This window comes from Centruroides sculpturatus, unplaced genomic scaffold, assembly GCF_000671375.1.
Source record: "Centruroides sculpturatus isolate CEXI.00-Female unplaced genomic scaffold, Cexi_2.0 scaffold52, whole genome shotgun sequence".
NCBI lineage: Eukaryota > Metazoa > Arthropoda > Arachnida > Scorpiones > Buthidae > Centruroides > Centruroides sculpturatus.
This window is the reverse complement of record NW_019385745.1, coordinates 794,702-812,295: the sequence shown is the minus strand read 5'-3', so window position 1 is coordinate 812,295 and position 17,594 is coordinate 794,702. Positions and strand designations below refer to the sequence as shown.

The 17,594-nt window shown below is 28.9% G+C and overlaps 1 long non-coding RNA gene across 4 annotated transcripts in view; it reads right to left on the bottom strand.

The window, feature by feature from the left end:
• LOC111641711 overlaps positions 1 to 17,594 on the bottom strand; it is an 85,893-nt gene that overhangs the window by 68,042 nt on the left and 257 nt on the right. For 2 of the 4 annotated variants that reach the window (XR_002759453.1, XR_002759452.1), the window contains exon 2: positions 17,115 to 17,246. This is a non-coding gene — a long non-coding RNA (uncharacterized LOC111641711). Of the gene's footprint in view, positions 1 to 14,333; positions 14,442 to 17,110; positions 17,247 to 17,594 lie in introns of all 4 variants that reach the window. The other 2 variants (XR_002759454.1, XR_002759455.1) reach the window with 2 other exon arrangements.

Sequence of the window (17,594 nt, the reverse complement as noted above, 5' to 3'; positions counted from 1 at the left end):
GTTTGAAAATTTGAAATTTTATTATAATATTTTTTACAAATGTTTTTACAAGTTTTTATTTCACCTTTCTAATTTGGTGCCCTCATCGTGATTCATGCGCCGTGGAGCAAACTGTTCCACGGTAGCTATGCCCATTACCAGGACAAATTATTTCATATAAATTAAACTTTCAAATTTAATTTCAAATATAATTCAATACTTATTTTTCCCAGCAATTTTTTAATTAATATTCCTGTTTATTCCTGAATTCATTAATAACAAATGTAAGATGTTATTACTAATTTATACAGGTAACCCCCGTATAACATGGCACTTCTATAGCACGGATTCACTCTAACACGGTTCGAGAATTGGTACCATCCCCCCGTATAACACTGTACTTTTATAGCACGGATTCACTCTGACACGGTTCGAGAATTGGGTAAAACCCTCGTACAACAGGAAATGTAATAAATTTTTACATACTTAAGTAATAATAGTTCACGAAAATTATTATTTTCGTGAACTATTAGTACTTAAGTATGTAAATTTTCTCTTCTCGCCTTCTGTCGATACACGTGGTCCTTCTCGAAACTTGTTTCAATGTTGCCAGATCGCGACGCTTCTGCTTCTGATGTTGCCGAATGTTTTTCCCTTATTCCATACTTGCTTTATTCTTCATAAGTGCTTAGCACCATATAAGGAAATTTATAAAGACCTTTTAACTAGAAGCAAGCAATCTAAAATTACATACATTTTGCAAAAGGTAAAGCATGGATCTGAAGATAATGCAGAAAAATGCTCAGAGGATAAGGATAACTTGCCAAAAAGAAAACGCTCTCGGTTAATTAATAGTGTTTTTAGTGATGACGAAGAAAACATTGTTTAATTCATATTAATATGTATCACTTAAAAAATTTTTAATGAAGATATTTATCTTAATTATGAAAATATAGTAGCATGTTTTTTAATTTTTGGAACCTAACCCTCCTTTTCGTATTAGTTCTTTGTTTCGCATAACACGGCAATTTTTTGGAACGTAACTACCGTGTTATACGGGGGTTACCTGTACATAAAAGACATTTTGTTCTTTATTCTTTACAGTCTAAATATATAGCTAAATTTTAGCATTAAAAATTTATTTCTTATTGGCAATCTTGCCAATCAAAATATGTGTAAAAATAAACTATTTTTTAAAATCAGCAGAATAATTAAATTGTTTTTATAACTTGAAAACAAATGTAAGTATATGTTGTTTATTATTGGAATTAATAAAATATAAGAAAATATATTTATATAAAATATTTCTATATTACATAAAAAAATTAAAATGAATTAGGTATATAAATATTAATATAATTAATACCTGACCTATACGCCATCTATTGATTTACTTATAAACTAAGATTAGAAGAGATCCTCTAAAATTTTATTAATTATATTTAACTTAAGAATTTCAAATAAAATCAACAAGAAAAAAAAACATGGACTATAAAAAAAGAGCATCATAAATTATGTAAGAAGCTTCAAACTCTATGATTCAACTTCAGTTCAGTGTCCCACAAGATGAGGCTGATTACACTCGTGGCAAAGTTAGGCCTTGAAAACAAGAAATATGGTTTTGGTCAACATATGACGAATAAGTAATTATATAAAAATATATAGTTGCATGGGGCAATGGACAAATATTTTTCATTAGTTTCTTCTATATTTGCAGAATAGGCTGGAAATGATGAATATTCTGTTGTTTGGGATTAGGGATTAGGAAAAGATCTAATTCCTAATCCCAAAGAATAACTGACATGAAAAGGAGGGACACATGCCCCAACATACAGGTGCTCTTGCTTCAATATCCTACAATGTTTTATCAGCAAAAATACCAAGCATTATTCCTTTAACAAAATACTTTCCAAATGTAGTTAATGAAAATGACTTAAATGATAGTGAATATAGTTTATTTAGAAATACAAGCATTGAGTTCAAAGACTTAAAAGACAATATTGAACACTAAATAGAACATTTAACACCTTATATCGTTGAGAATACTTTATTTAAACACAAATGTTTTCAACCTAATGGAATAGGCCATCTTCAGGCCTTCTTGGAGTCACAAGAAGGAATTTAGCTATTAGACTTAAGGAACACAACAATGACATTAACAAAGGACACTGCAACACAGTTTTGTCAAGTATGGCACAAGCGGAAGCTTCTATGGTTAAATGGAGTGAAGCAACTATTCTGAAAACCATGTGGTCCCCATCATTAGATTTGCAACAAGAAAAGATTGAAATCTATAAAAGTAAATTAAGAGATGGCTGTATTAATGCAAGGGATGAGGATGGATTAGCTTCTGCATGGAAGTTCTACATAAAACAAAAATTAAAATATACAAATTTTTAGTCCCTATTTGCCCTTATATTGTGATGCCTTTTAAAAACTTACACAGAAACTGGAAATATATACTAAAACAACCACTTCACACCTAAGCGATAATTCCAGCAAATGAACAATAAAAAAAATTTTTTTTTTTAATTTTTAAAAATTTTTATTGTTCATTTGCTGGAATTATCGCTTAGGTGTGAAGTGGTTGTTTTAGTGATGCCTTTTTATGTACTTATTTTATTTTATTAGTATTATTTATATTATTATGGCTTCAATGTAATTAGTATATTTATTTTGTTATTTATTTGTTAATTTATCTATTTTTCGTTTTAAATTTGAATTTATAATGATCAAATGTTCCATTTAATACAATTTTGAAAGACGTTCGAATACCAGTTCACCTGAAGATGGCCTATTCCATTAGGGTGAAAACATTTGTGTTTAAATAAAGTATTCTCAGCAATATAAGGTGTTAAAGGTTTTACTTAGTGTTTAAAAGAAGCTGAGTTTGATATTTAATTGACAATATTAAAGAATTCTTTAAATGCCCTCACTGCATTTCATATAGAGATAATAATTTCATGTTCTCAATGCTGTGTGATTTTTAATATGCTCATTTTATCTCATTCTACTCACAATTCTCTCAAACTGGAGTGACATAATTAATAATTCTTCAAAGTACCTTCTAAAATAAAACTCCAGTACTTGCTTATTCATATACAGACTAATTAAAATAATCAAGACACCTTAGTACAATAGCTGTGCAACAGGGATATTGTATAAGTGAAATTAATGCTCTTATTGATAAATTTTGTAATCAAACAAACAAACAACCTACAACTAAGAACCAAGGACTAAGAGTAGTTCTCAACTATATGCCTTTCTTACAATCAATGATTAAAAAAGTATCTCACAAGAATAATTTAAGAGTTATTTATCGTGTAATCCGACGATTTATAGAATTTTACGAAATGATAAGAAGAAAGGAAACCGTAACAACAGTACAGGAGTTTATTCTATTCCTTTAAGTGACTGCCATTTTAATTCAGATCTCGTTTACGTTGGTGCCACCATGAGACTTTTAAAACAGAGGATTAAAGAACATAAGTATTCTATTACTAAAAATGTGGACAGCACCGTCCTTGCAGCCTTTGCTAAACATCAAGATATTAATGTACATTGGGACAAAGCATCCATAATTAGGACAGCCACCAACAAACAAGTCCTTAAACATATTGAAAAACTTGAAATTTATAAGTTGCATATTAACAAAGGATGCATCAACCATAGAGATGCAGATAGTCTATCCTGTGCATGGAAATCTTTTTACCACGACGATTAATTTTTTTTTTTAATTCTTTACCACGATTAATTTCTTAATGTTTTATTTTTAATTTTTTTTACGTTTTTTAACGTTTTATTTACGTTTTACGTAATTAATTTTAATTTTTAAACCGTTGTATTGCTTGCGTTCTATTTTACGTTCGTTTTCATTTTAAAAAGGCTTAACTGAAGAAGACTATTAAATATAGTCGAAAACATTTTTATTTTATTAAATACCTCGTTGCTGGAATTACTAAGGTGTTTTGATTATTTTAAGTATTTATATTCCAGTAAGTTATTTTATTTTATTACAGACTAATGTTTTTAATCCTTCCCTCTGGATCTTTGTCAGGTCTATGGAATTGGAATTGCTTTTTAGAATTGGAATGCTTTTGATTATCTTCTCAAACATTGCTTTTCGAACATTGTTGCATTTTTTTTAAAATGTGTTTGATTTCCCATATACATTTAAAGTTTAAAATCTTTCGGTGACATACACAGTCAAGCCTTGGGTTTTGAATACCTTGCTTTTTGAACAAAATTTTGAACACTTTTTTGCTTTGGTTACTGTATGATAAATTGGTTGCCGAACAAGCTACTCAGCAGAGCCGGTCACTGATGGTCAACTTTCTATACTTCCTTGTTAAAAAAGTTGATGGCCCAAACAATCAATGACAGGACTGCCTATTCAGAAGTTAGTGGTGCTGAGTAGGGTTTCTCAACCGGGATCACGGGATCCCGGTTGTTTTTTTAACCCGGGAAATATCCCGGGAAATTTTTCTTATCCCGGGAAATCCCGCAAATTTCTTAAAAATTCACTTTTTTTCTTATTTTGTGTTAAGGTTAAGGAATTTTGCAAATAGAAAACATAATTAACTCATTCACTGTCAGAATACATTTGTATTTATTAATTTTAAACCTACCTATTAGTTTTTTTTAATTTTTGCTCGTTATAGCATGTCACAAATGGTCAATAATCAATATATAGCTTATTTGTGGCAGGACTATAAAAATTCTTTACTTGTCGGAACCTGTAATATCTGGAATAATTGTGCTTACGCTGTCTTGAGTTTTAACCATGCCCAGTAGCTTCAATAAATGCCTGACGCCAGATTGTGCAAATTGGGCAAGGATACAAACGAGTACAAAGTCTGCAAGTATGAAGTTTTTCTTCATAAACCTGATTATTAAAGCCAAATGAATTGCCGAATTATCGAGCTCTAAGCTTGATGCCGCTATTAAAGCAGCCAAGGTAGACAAATCAAGAATACTAGAGAGCGAAAGAAGTACTACAATCTCGAAAACGAACTCGAAATCTTCCAGGCTACAGGTGAAAAAACACATAATATCTGTCTTCTCTTAAATGCATTAAACACTATTCCAATCACATCAATTGAATCGGAAAGGGCATTCTCGGTGGCAAGACTTTTCATTACTAAAATAAGAATTAGAGTGAGTTATCGGAGTATTGACCATCTTTGCTTTTTAAAATCTTATAAAAGTTTGCAATATTTTGTATTATATTTTATTTAAAAAACGAAAATTACCTTCTAAATTAGAAGTTCATTTTTTTAATTTTTAACTCAATTCAAAACATTTTTTTTTTTGTTGTTGTTGTATGCAGTTTCCAGCAAACTTTAATTAATTTTTTTCTATTTGTGAAAATTTCTACGTTATTTAAAGGTAATTTTTATTATAGGCCTATAGACCTTACACAGCATTATTAATATGATTTTGGAGGTTACAGAACTTTAAAATTACTTTAAAAAATGGAAAATAATTATATCATTTGATTTCAAGATATTTTGTATACCTTAAAAATAATTAATTCTATCCCGGGATTTCCCGGGATCCCGGGAAACAGTTCACTTTTATCCCGGAATCCCGGGACAAGCAAAAGACCGGGAAATGAGAAACCCTAGTGCTGAGATTGTCTCAACATATTATGAATCATTGATGACATTGCTATTTAAATTTCATTTTAATGAGCATATGGGAAAGTTACTATTTCCATTTTTCAGTATGTGTCAGTTGATTTTAAATCAAATTAATTAATATAAACACATTAATTGACATTCACATAATAAAAATAGCATTCAAGAATTCATGTTTAAATACACTTAAATTAAATTAAATGACAAAAATTTATTAATATAATCCTGGACAATGACATCCCAGCTGATCTACAGAATGCCTCCATCATTAGACAAACTAGACAATTGGACAATATCAGGGCTCTTGAGGGACTAAAACTTTATGAAGCTAAAAGAAGGAGAAGCAAATTAATTTCAATGATAAGAAACAGTTATCCTAAGCATGAGAGACATTATTTTAGAAGCCATAATAGAAATTTATTTATGGACATTTCATGCACATTGTGATGTTATTTTTGTGATATTGATACCTGACACCAAATTTAAAGTTATAAATGCATTCAAAAAATAGAGTGTATTCAAAAATGCAACAATATTCAAAAATCATTCCAATTCAAAACCTTTGACCTGAAAAAGATCTGTGGAAAGAATTGAAAACATTAGTCCTGCTGTCTGTGATTATTTACTGGAGTTTTTTTATTCTGTAAGGTATTTTAATACTATATCCAGAAAACTTTGCTAATTTTGGAAAAATGCACAACAAACCCTAATTTACTTGATTTAAAAAATACTGAACTGGAATTTTTATCACTATAATCACGTTTGATACAAGCTATGGGTGCAGAAATTATCAAAAATTTCAAGATCCATTATCATGAAAACTTGATTAATCATATTGTTGAAGCTATTGAGACAAATCTAACAAATTGTCTGAAGCTACAGAAATTAGTGCAAGGATTTCAATGTTAAAAGCAATAAAATTAATTGCTGATAGTTGGCAAGAAGCAAGCATAAAAAAACAATTCAAAACTGCTTTTTATACTTACTCCTTTATGCAAAATTCCTAAATGGCATTCTATGAATTCAGATGTGGAAATTCCAGGTAACAGCTACATATAAAATGAAATGCTTCTGGAACTGCAGCACATTAAAAGTTTTGAATATTTTTTTACTGATAGACAATGATTGTTAAACAAAATTAAAAAAAAAAAAATAATAATCAGAGACTTCAGAAGACCAAAGAAATGTATGATGATGATGTGCTTAAGTAAGTGACTGAGCAGGTTGGTAGAAACATATTGCTGAATTGAGACAATATTTCATGCTTGAAGGGAATGAAGACAGTCCTTTATCTGTTTTAGAAAAAATGTCAAAGTACATTGATTAAAAAAAAAGGATGATAAACCTTGGCTTGGAAGAAGATTAACAATTTTTCAATTAAAAATATTGGAGAGTTGCACTTTTCAATTACCAAATGAATTTGGTTTCCTGGTTTATGAGTCTTGGTGAATGCAAAAATTTGAAACACTTTCAATGATCCAAACAGGAACAGAGAACCCTGAATTACATCATGGGATGGAATCACACTGCCACCTTGCATTATAGAGTCTTTAAAGTTCAGTTCTTTGTACACTCCAAGCCCATCGTTTCATTGTAAAACATTCAAACTGGATATCGAATTAATCACTAATGGCATGGATGATACACTTCAGGGATAATTTTGTTGGAAAATGACTTTCCTGGAGAAACAGATAAGAAAGGGCAAGCCAGACTGGAGACATTTTCAAAGCTAAGTAAATCATGCCAATGGTTGGAACAAAATAATGTGGTGCTTACAAGGGGGGATAAGTTGAAAGTAGTAGTTTGAGTAGTATTACTCAAAAGACCAATGTACAACAGGAAATTATTACAATGTATTTCAAACACAGACTGTCAACTGGCATCCAAACAATTTTTTAAACTCTATCCAGCAAAGGTTTATAAGATTTGCTTCCACTCCCTTGGCAAGCCTGTCTCTCTTTATTTTATACATTATTACATCTGTTCATTAGATATTTTTCATCTTATCAGGATAATATTTGCATAAATTTGGCTGAATGATCTATTTCCTGATGCGGCCCAATTAAATGGAATATGCTGTACATTCTTTTGTTTAAATTGTTTGAAGCAAAATTATATAATTATATCAACATAATGCTACGAGGCATGTTCAGAAAGTAAGTGTACTAGATTTTTATATTTTATTAGAAAAAGTGTATTTGAAAAAAAATTACAGGATATTGTTGATACACTTGTTGACTATTTTTGCACATAATCACCATTCCATTCAATGCATGTGGTGAGCCATGGCACAAGCTTCTTTATGCCCTCCCTGAAGAACTTTTCCGCCAGCTCCTTCCCCCACTTCAGAACCACTTTCTGCACCTGCTCATTGATTGAAAATTTAATTCCACCCATTTGTGCCTTCAGAGAGGTGAAAAGATGATAATCTGAAGGTGCCAAGTCAGGGGAATGCGGAGGGGTTCAAAACAACCCAACCAAATGAGTCTAAGAGCGCCTTGGTGGCTAAGACTGTGTGAGGACGGGCGTTCTGTGCATGTCTCGTATAAGAGAGTTCTGGAGAGTTGTGGAAACATCGCAGAAATTTCATCCACTGTCAATCGGTGGTCTTCGCGAACAGTTTCTTCAATTTTTTGCACCAACTCATCAGTCAAAATAGCTCGCACTTGGCGGGATTTCTTACTGACATCTTTCACACAACTGAACACTACATCAAGAGTTTATGTACTACTGTGTTCCTGTGATGCTCGCTCCATCAGGAGATCTCGCTCTACCACTTAGTGTTGCCAACCCTCAAAAACCAAAAAAATTACAGCCCGTTATGGTCACAATACACTTACTTTCTGAACATGCTTTGTATAAGGTACAGTAATACCTCGACTTACGCGATTTTCAAATCTCGTCGATTCGTCTTTTGTTTGAGCGCCACGCAACCGTCAATTACTCACTCCCCCCGCACTATTGTTCGGCTTACGTGTTCGGACGTGTCGCGCGGAATCCACACAGAGCTACAATTTATTTTGTGTTATTTACTTCTGTGTTTGTTATATCTACGGAGACTCGAGAGACTCTACTACCTCATATGTCATCCAAACGAAGTAGAACTAATTCTTCCGCATCAAACAAGAAAAGAAAAACTTTATCTTTGGAATGTAAAGTTAACATTGGGTACGTTCGTAAAGTCGAACGAGTTAAGCGAGAATGAAGCCATTGCTATTCCAATTTCGTTAGACTTTTTGAACGATTCGTTACTAATGCGTTTAACTCATTTGATTTTATGAACGTACCCATTATTAAAGACTTCGATACAAAAATGAAAATTTGTGAATTGGCAAAGAAGTTTGATCTACCGGAATCGACAGTGAGAACAATTATAAAAGGTAAAGAAAAATTTCTCGAAGCTGCAAAAAATGCTCAATCTTTAACTTCAAACATCATTCGTAAACATCACGGTATTATCGCCAAGATGGAAATGATGCTATAATTATGGTGTGATAATCAAGTAAATATGAAAAATTGTATAATAATATAATTTGTTATACATATGTATTATGTAAGATTTTATTAAACATTTTTTTTCTAAATTATTGTTTTCTTTAGTCTCCGGCCCCAATTAAAAATTATTTGTATGTATTTATATGGGAAATTATACCCCGACTTACGTGAATTCGACTTATGCGGTTATTGCTCGGTCCCACCTATCGCGTAAGTTCGGGGTATTACTGTACTTAAAATTTCTACTGTTTGACATTACTGGCACTTTTTATTAACTACATTGTCTGTTTTGCTAAACTTTACCAAAATAAATGCATGGGCCTGATGGGTGCTTGCCTGTGGGCCCCTTGAGCATAGGAGTCCCATTCTAATCTGTGTATGATAATTATCCCTTCAATGCATCTTGTATCATATATGACACATGTACCAAAGGCATATAGTTACTTCACTAATTGCTAATTTAAGTTCTTTTCTGCTTTGTATTATTCCTGATACACACTGGCACTGAACAAGTTCAGTACTTGTCACTGAGTATCAGTGTGTTTTTCAAGCATGGTATTGTTCAAACATTTATCATGTTGGTTAGTTGTTGTTGCACATGTTTTTAATGTTTCAACAATGATTTTGTTGGAATTGCCAATAAAATAAATATATATTTAATTTTATTGACCATGTACATTTTTATTCCTGTGAGTTGTTGTCATAGTGGTCCCAGTACACTGTTTAGCATTATGGGCTCAGCTTTTCCTGGGGCCCATTAAGCTGTTAAGACGGCCCTAATAAATGCAATTATTAGTTCCTTTTATTCTGTAAAAAACAATTAAGCTATTATTTTTGTTTAGACAAGGTTTAAAGAATATTTTGATGCAAATCATGAATTTTATAAAACTTTTTATATATCTTAAAGAAACTGGATTTAAATATGATAAAATACTTTTAATATATTTTTATTTACAATGAAATATGAAATTTTTCTGGGTTCTTAGGAAGATGACAGAGATAACCAGAGAGTTTTCAAACTTAGAGTGTCCAAATTAAATATAAATAAATCATTGTAAATCTAGGATATATTATAACTTATAATGTGTTTGTTTCTTCTTTTTTTGTTTCAGTGTATTTCCATGTTTACTTCATTTCTATTTTATATTTTAAACATAAGCATATTTTTTTAAGATAAGTAATATTTGTGTAACTGCCTTATTCTAAAAATGTACATATTTTTCAGTAATAAAATTTACATTATTAAATATTAATGCAAATTTACAGTATGAGTATGATTTTATGATTTAAAAATACATAATTTAATGAAAAAAATAAAAATAGTTAAAAACAAGTACAGTATAGATGATAGAGGAAAATTAACAGATAATTGTACAGAAAAAATGCTATACACTATAAAAAAATTTCAGAAAAAGGTAATGTACAAGTGACAACAGTAAACAATAACTTGTAAAAACGAAAATCATAACACAAATATAAGAAAAATTATTTAAGTAATATGAAAATTAATAAATACATAATTATGAAAAATACACTTTTGTATACTGTAAATAAAACAAAAATAAAGAGGAAGTCAAGACAGAAGTATATTAGTAGTAGATAAAGCAAACTAAACTTTATATAAATATGGCAAAATCATTAGAAGAGAAATAAAAATACTAGAATAGTTATTTTAACTTTTATGTCAATTTTTTAGGTATTTTAAAAATATGTATTTTGAAAAAGAAGTTCAATATTGACACAATATAAAATTAGAAATACTTATCACCAAATGCTAAAAATACAAGATGCAAGAACAGTTGAAAAATTATTTATGTAGTTAGAGCAACAACTATACATCTATATCTATATATATATATATGGACATGTATGTCCCTATATCTCACTTTTTCGCCAAAACTACACATCGCACGTGAATGGTGTTTGTATGTGGTGGTAGCCCCAAGTCTCCATTCGTGCATAGGGGTGGTTGCGTCTCGATAGCTATAAGGGTGCGGGAGATATGAGGCTGAAAGTGGTTGAAAGTGGCTTTCTATTTCGAATGTTTTGTTCGAATTTGTTCGAATTAAATTCGAACATAAAATTCGAATATTGGTTCGATTATAGAACGATTGTAAACGTTCCAGAAACGTTGAAAATAGTTCGTTTGACTAAACGTAAAAATTCTCTAATTAGTCTGGAAACGGGGGACCTAATTCTTGCATTCTGTGAAAATGGGTAAGATTAGCTATAATGTAATTATCTTAATCTTCACTATCGTTACTTTTTGCCCAGCGAAGCGGGTCCTTGCAGCTAGATTCTAGATTACTTAGAAAAACAGTCTTTTATATATATATAAAAAACTATACTATTACATACAAATAAAAACCCAGCAAAGCGGGATCTTGCAGCTAGTATATATATATAATTGTTAATATTGAAAGTATGATCATTCTGGATGACTTTTGAATCGAAGCATTTAATGAAATAATTAATATATTATTGTTATAATAGTTTTTTTATGTTAAGATAGAAAAAAAAAATGCAAATAACATGTGTTGTTTATAAGAAATTTTGTAAAATATTTTTATAACAATATACAATAAAGTATAAATAAAGAAATTAAAAGAAACATTTAAATATTTCACTTATATTCATGTTCTATTTTATAATAATATAGAATATTATTTTAATTGTTATTTAGGTATTATAGATATTGCAAATTCCTGTACTTAATAAATTCTGTGTTAGAGTATATTCTGAAAATAATCTAAATAAATTTTGAATTGAAATATTTGATGATATAAAAAAGACAAAACAAATATGCAAGAATAAGTGTAATTATTTGAAAATTGAGTTAATTGAAGAAGTTTATAAAAGTGATAACTTTACCTAATACAAAATGCTAATTGCATAACTTTTATGCAAACTGTTACATTCATTAGGGGAAAAATATGAGATATACTTTTCTAACACTAACTTAACACACAGAACAAATAATTTCAGCCCAATTTATCAGTTATGTAATTTTATTCAAAAAATTTCAGCTTTTAAAAGATATTTGTATTCTTTAAAATGTGATTTATATGATCTAAAATAAAAAAATATATATATTTCTTAGCACCCAATTCTGTTTTTACATGATTTTGATTTAAAACATGTGGAACAATTCAATTCTATTTTACACAATTTTAGATCAACTAAACACATCTTTAAAAAGATCTCCATTTGAATTTAATTCAAAGAAGAAAATATTTAGTTCTTTTTCTAGAAAATTGCTCTTTTTTTTAAAGAAATATTCTTAAAGTTTGAATTGAAGGCTGCTATACACTATGAAGTAAATTTTAAGATTTGACTGCCTTTTTTACAACTTATTGGAACATGTGTGGTGACAATCTTTCATTCTGATTTACTTTTCAATTGAAGCAGTCAGAAAAAAATTTAAATCAAAGTTTGATGATTTGTTTGTATGATTGTTTCTCCTGATTGTTTTCAATACAGAGCCCACCAGTGGCTAACTGAATAACACCACTGAACACCAGTAGTTTGGGACAACTTTCTATGGAAAGTTGTCCCAAAAAGCCCTATTCAGGTGTTATAACACACAAAGAAATCCTGGAAGACACCATATGACCAGATTATGGTCAGGTACAAAACCTGGACCAACTAGAAAGTTGGAAAGTTGTCCCAAAGGCACCCTTTCCAGGATAGATTGCTCATGTGTTGTGTTATCTCATCCCATCAATACAATCCAATCTTTCAATACAAAATAGTTTTTATTTTCCATTTGGTATTAAAAGCTAGAAGTATTTTGGTTTAACTGACAAAATTGAATAAAAAATAAAATTAAAGTAAAATTCATGGAAATGCAAAAGAGAAACACATATAAATCAGAAAATGACAACAAGGTGATAAACAGGTGCCATTAAGCAACTTTTCAAAATAGAAATAAATTTAATTCTCATTCAAGTACTTTCTGTTAAGTCAATTTAATTTTTGTCAGGATTGAATGAAACAGTTATTTATATCTTGAAAACTTGTTTAATAACATGTGTTTTATCACCCTGTCATTATTTCCATTCATATAAATACTATAAATTTATTACATTTAGCTGATAAGTAAGTTACAATTGTCCTCCATTGATTCATTAACTAAAACTGAAGTATTTTGTTTAAACATGTCCTATTATATTAATTGGCTTATCCTATTTTTACTGGTTTTTAAGATCTAGAGCTAATCTTCCATTTATCCATATGGACAATATCTTTTTACATGAATTTTTCAGAAACATATTGGCCATGTAAAAACAAAATTAAATGTAGTTTTTAAATAATATATGCATTTGATTAAAAAAAAAACATGTATTTTCAGATGGAGATTTTTTACATCATAATTTAATATCAATCTTTCATACAGGATTCTGAAATACAGTAAGTGTACAAATGCCAAGGAATGTTAGTGTATTGATAAAAAATATTTGTTTGTAATCACTTTAAGTGCTGAAAAGCAGTGTTTTTCAATATTTTAATCATCGTAAACCAGTAAAATTATAGATAATTTTATGTGGACCAATAATTATATGCAACAATGAATTATGTTTATTAATAAGCATAAACAGTTTACATAGAGTTATTGTATGCAACAAAGTACGTAAAGTAACTATAGATTATTATTTAAATGTCACACATAATTAACTGTGCCAGCATCAGTACTGTCAAATATTTTTCTGTAGACTGGAAAAATTTGTTTGTGGACCAGAGGTTGAAAAACACTGCTGTAGAGGCATTACTGTCACATAATGACAAGTGATAATGTCAGATGGTAGTCAGTCCATGTTGCATGATCTGCAGTTAGAGCACTATCAGTGGAATGCATGGAAAATCCAGCAAAGAGATGGCAACAGTTTATTGATTCAAAAGAAACATGTGCAGAATTCATAACAATTGTTCAAAGTGCCTGCTTTAATTTTGTTCATTATGATTCCTGTGAAGTGTTCCCTTCTCTTTGAAATGTTGATCCAGATTGAAAAATGTGCAAGTATTTGTTCAGATGTCTCACCGGAAATTGCTCATGACAAGTAGCATGCACTGCATAGTGTGCTAGCTGCTTCTAGTACATGAAACAAACTCACCAACATGCATTATGCCAATGCATGTTGGTGAGTTTGTTTCATGTAACTGCTTCATATGTAATTTTGTTCTGATCATCACAACACAATGAAACCAGTGTTTGCTACTCACCAGTACTGCATTACTCAACAAACACGAGACAAACATGGCAGAACTGAGCCCCAGGAAACAGCCAACAGGAAATTCCAATACTGTTGCCATCTGCAGTCTGATGCAGACCTAGTGTTGGTAAAAAATGTTTATTTTGATCATTCCTTTCTCAGAATATGCAGAATACTTATTTCAAAATTGTTTTGTATAATTATACAAGAATAAAACTAAACAGACCACTAAAAAGAAAGAAAAATTATATGAAACTAAGAAGTTTATATGAATTATGTTAAATTGCTTTGAAATAAATATTATAATTCCCATTATTAGCTAATAATTCCATTTGAAATAATCAAGAGTAGAAACCTTCTTAATCTGATATTATAATAAAACTCATCTACTAGATCTACAAATAAAATAAAACTTGTTCATTTTTCACACTTTTCAATTTTATTGTGCTGCAATTTGAAAAAATTGCAGATCTATAAATTCCCACCATCCATCCATCTTTCCAATCTCTAGAACAGAGTTAAATAGATGAAAGATGAGACCAGATATGGAACCCTTAGGGGCAGGAGGTCCCAATTAATTACACATGAACTTCCAATGCAAACTGAAAGTCACGTTATTATGATTAAAAAATTTTACCCTGAAAGCAGTTAATAGATGACAGGCATGACTACTGTTAAAGGAAAAGCATGATGTACAGGGACAAGACATTACTAATTTGAGGTGGAGAGAATATATTTTAAATAAATAAATAAAAAATATGATTAAAAATTGAGCCCAGCATTGTGACAATGTCTTTATTGAATATTGTTTACCTTGCAGTTTCAATTCATAAATAAATAAAGGATAAAATTATAATATATATCATTTACAAAAGATACATAAGTAATATGCCAAATCAAAATATATGCCTGATAGTTTGGCCATCAGGTTTAATTATAAAATATATTAAGCAGGATAATATGAAAGATGATATTTTATAATATCAACTACATAAAATAGTTGTAACCCTTGTACAATATGATTTCAATATGAGTTCATATGATTTCAATATTCTTATTCAAAGACAATTAGAAATTTGTTTGGAACCATATAAGACAGTTAAAAAACAATTGCAAAAAAGCACTCACTGGACTCAACCAATTTCTGGAAGACTAAACCAGCAGAATAATCCAAAGTAGAAAGTTATAGCATGTTCAAAAGGTTTCAAGTGATAAAGACATCTGACCATTGCAAATAAAGAATATTGATGAAATGTTTTTTTTGGAAGACAATAGTGAAGACTATAGTACTAAGATTTATTTTTTGTGTGCAATGAAAGATTGTTATTTACAATTCTTTATTTTATGAAATTTTTTATAAGCTTACTTTTGTTTTGTAATTCATGTTTTTTTAATGAATTTTCTTAAATAAAACTGTTTGTTTTAGATGATAGATAAAATTTATATTAAAAAAATTGTTTTGGAACATAAACCTATAATACTTTTTATATGTAATGTGAGTCTGATATAATGCAATTTTTATAATGCAACATTTCTGTGGAATCTAACCACTATATTATATAAGGATTATCTGTATATCTTTTTTAATAAGTCATTACATTTATCATAAATAAAATTAGAATTAATTTTACTATTAAAGAAAAGCTTTTTTTATTAAGACATTTTTAATTATAAAAATTTTCAATAATTCTCTCTCAGTATAAAATTTTTCATTGAAATTATAATTTCCAATATTTTTGAGCAATTTACTACAAATGAATGTTTTAAAAATTTTAAATTCAATGCAACATTTACAAAATGTATAATTTTAGTAAACATTTAAATTAATCAGACTTAAATATTAAATTGAAAATATGAATTTCAAAAACGAAACATTTTTTTAATACACTTTGAAGAGAAACTTTTTCATTTGAAAATAAAAATTACCCTTTTTTCCCCTCAAAGTGCAAATGAAATACTCACTTTTTTAAAACAATTTGTTTTATTCTGTTTTGAAATTTTCTCAGGATGTAGTTTATAAACATCAAATTAGAAATATTCTTATTCATAATTTTTTATCAGTAATTTTCTAATGCTGATATATAGTATTTTATTAGGTACTGGTACATAATAAAAATTGTTTTATATGCATAAGTGACTGCAATTTTCATTTCATTAAAATTATAATTGTACATATTGAAAGGAATAAATTTGACGAAAAAATATAATAATGTTTTGATATTAGAAATCTTCCAATATATTTTAAGCTGAATATAAAAATGAACAGATTTATCTTGTGAGAATTCCAAAAATTCAATTAAACTTAACATATGTAGTATAATATGAATTTTTTTAAATGACATCATCTCAGTTTAATAAAATATTTGAATTTGAATAATTTTGAAATTAGTTTTTAAAAATTATATTATTAAAATTTTTATATTTTAAAAAGTAATAACTTTGGCTAATAAATTTGGGTAAGCAGTTAAAAGCCAAAAAGTATTTTGCGGAGCAACATTTGATTGTTACCAGATTCTTAAAGCTCTCTTCGAATAGCACAAACAAACAAACAACTTAGTTTACAAAAATTAGAAAGTGAACTTTTTGTTATTAAGTTACTGTAGACTTCTGCACTTTAGCATCACTTTTCTAATAGAGACATATTAAATATAAATAATTGTATCTAAACTGTTGTTTGTTTACTTTATTATTTTTTTATAAGAAATTATGGATTTTCTTTTAAAAAATAATATATATTTGCTCTAATTTTATTAATGTAAAAAAGAATAAATATTGATATTCACATACTTACATTTTCCAATTTTTAACATCTAATCCATCTTTCAGAAAGTGTGTTCTAATTACAGTCTCATTACTTGCTTTAAATGCAGACTCGAATGATTCTTGTTTATGTTAAGTGAAGACAAAATATTTTGTATGGTATCTATTGAAAAAAATTTAGAAATATAAAAACTCTTCAGAAAAATAAAAACTTCTAGTAGTAACTGCAACTAGAGAATTAAAATAATACTGTATAATTATTCTGTTTATTTGCAAATATTTTAAAGTTTCTGCCCATTTTATTGAAATATAGCATGTATTTTTATAAGAAATTTCAAAATTCTAATTAGCATCACATTAGCTTCAAGTGAAGAAATTTATTATTATTAAAAGATTTAATGTCTAAATATAATACTTCTTATGTTTTACTATTTACAATTAAAAGGTTTTGAAAAAGAAGAAAAATTATAATTAAATAGAGACTTACAGCATTAATAATTTTTTACGAGAA